A 1,600-nucleotide genomic window follows, 5' to 3' on the forward strand; every position below is an offset into this window, starting at 1 on the left:
AAATAATATTCCATCGAATGTCTCTACTTCAGCTCCTTTCTTATTGTTCTGTGGAACATCTGGGCTGTGTCTACCTTTCATCTGTCAGGAATACTGCTGCTGTAAACATGTGTAACACATCAAACTATTATCAATATCTAGTCAATGTGACTCAAATACACAGCTTAGGCCCAGGACTTCTTATGAATACCCTTGGCAGGCATTTGACTATCTTCCTGAACTGGTTTCAATCAAAACCCCTGTACTGTCATCAAATTTCTGATTTCTCTCCCTTCTTTGTTCCTGGTTTTATTACTCGGTAAATCAAGAAAGTATAATGGAGTGTCTCCTCAGCCTTGCTACACTGCTGTAAACATCCACATCTAAAACTAGAATCTGAGATAACTCTCTGTGGTCAATGCTACATCACTTCCCGTCATGTAAACAAGGAGCTATTAGCATCGGTCAGGGAAAAGACAGTGTTGTTAAAATGTTTCCAGCTGACCATTTACAGCAGAGTGAAGACTGGAATTGCCTGAGTATCAATTAGGGTAGCGAGTACGTGCCTGAGTGCACACACACACACACACACACACACACACACACACATCACAGATTCTCAGTCTTTTCCTCACCTAAAGTCTTAGGTTTTTATGATTCACTAATTCACAATTCTTCAACTGTCTCTAAATAACTCGTGCCATAGCCTGAAAATAACGTAAAAAAAAATTTCTGGGGTTGGGGATTTAGCTCAGTGGTTAGAGCGCTTGCCTAGGAAGCGCAAGGCCCTGGGTTCGATCCCCAGCTCCGAAAAAAAAAGAACCAAAAAAAAAAAAAAAAATTTCTGACTGGCAAGTAGAGTCTGTCTTTACATCTCACTGAAACCCTTCCAAGACATTGACTGCTCCAGTCATGTTCTGTCCTTCCAGTCCGGGTGTATACTTCACTCACAGAGGCAGCTGCCAGTTCGTGGGAACTGCTTATTTGAATTAAGACTTTAAACCAGATAGAAACTAAATTATCGCCCAGGAGTTAAATACAATCTGGCTGCAAATACCTAAGTTTATAATCAATCAGTCACCAGCAGACCAAGCTTTCTGCCATGCCCGTTCTTGGGAGAAATCATGTACTAGATTTAATTTTTAAATGTTCAATCTTTAAAAAAAAAATCACTAGAGGCTAGGAATGATTGAACAGCATCATGCTATCTCTTAGATGTCGGGAATGATTAAGAAAAGTAAGCTAATTTACATTTCATCTACTTTTTTAAGGTTAGATTTTTCATATTGTGATTCTTTCAAGACTGAAGTGCTGCAAGGGAGGTAGGCAGAGGCCCTGAGTTGCTTGGTGATGAGACCCAGTTTCAAAGCCCGGAAGCAACCAGACATGGCTATGTGTTTATAATACAAGTACTTGAGGTGCAGCGGCAGGAAGATCAGGTGTTCAAGGCCAGCCTCCGCTATGTAAGACTCAAAAACAAAACAGCGAAGAACTAATACCTCAACTAATAATACTTTCCACTTGGGGAACTGTTTGCAAATATCTTCTCTCCCATCAGTCTCCTCACGTGAGGAAACTGTGCAAGATTTACAGCTGCTCATACCTGCACACAGGGTTAGAA

This window comes from Rattus norvegicus, chromosome 3 (genome assembly GCF_021556685.1).
Source record: "Rattus norvegicus strain SHRSP/BbbUtx chromosome 3, alternate assembly SHRSP_T2T, whole genome shotgun sequence".
NCBI classification, from domain to species: Eukaryota; Metazoa; Chordata; class Mammalia; order Rodentia; family Muridae; genus Rattus; species Rattus norvegicus.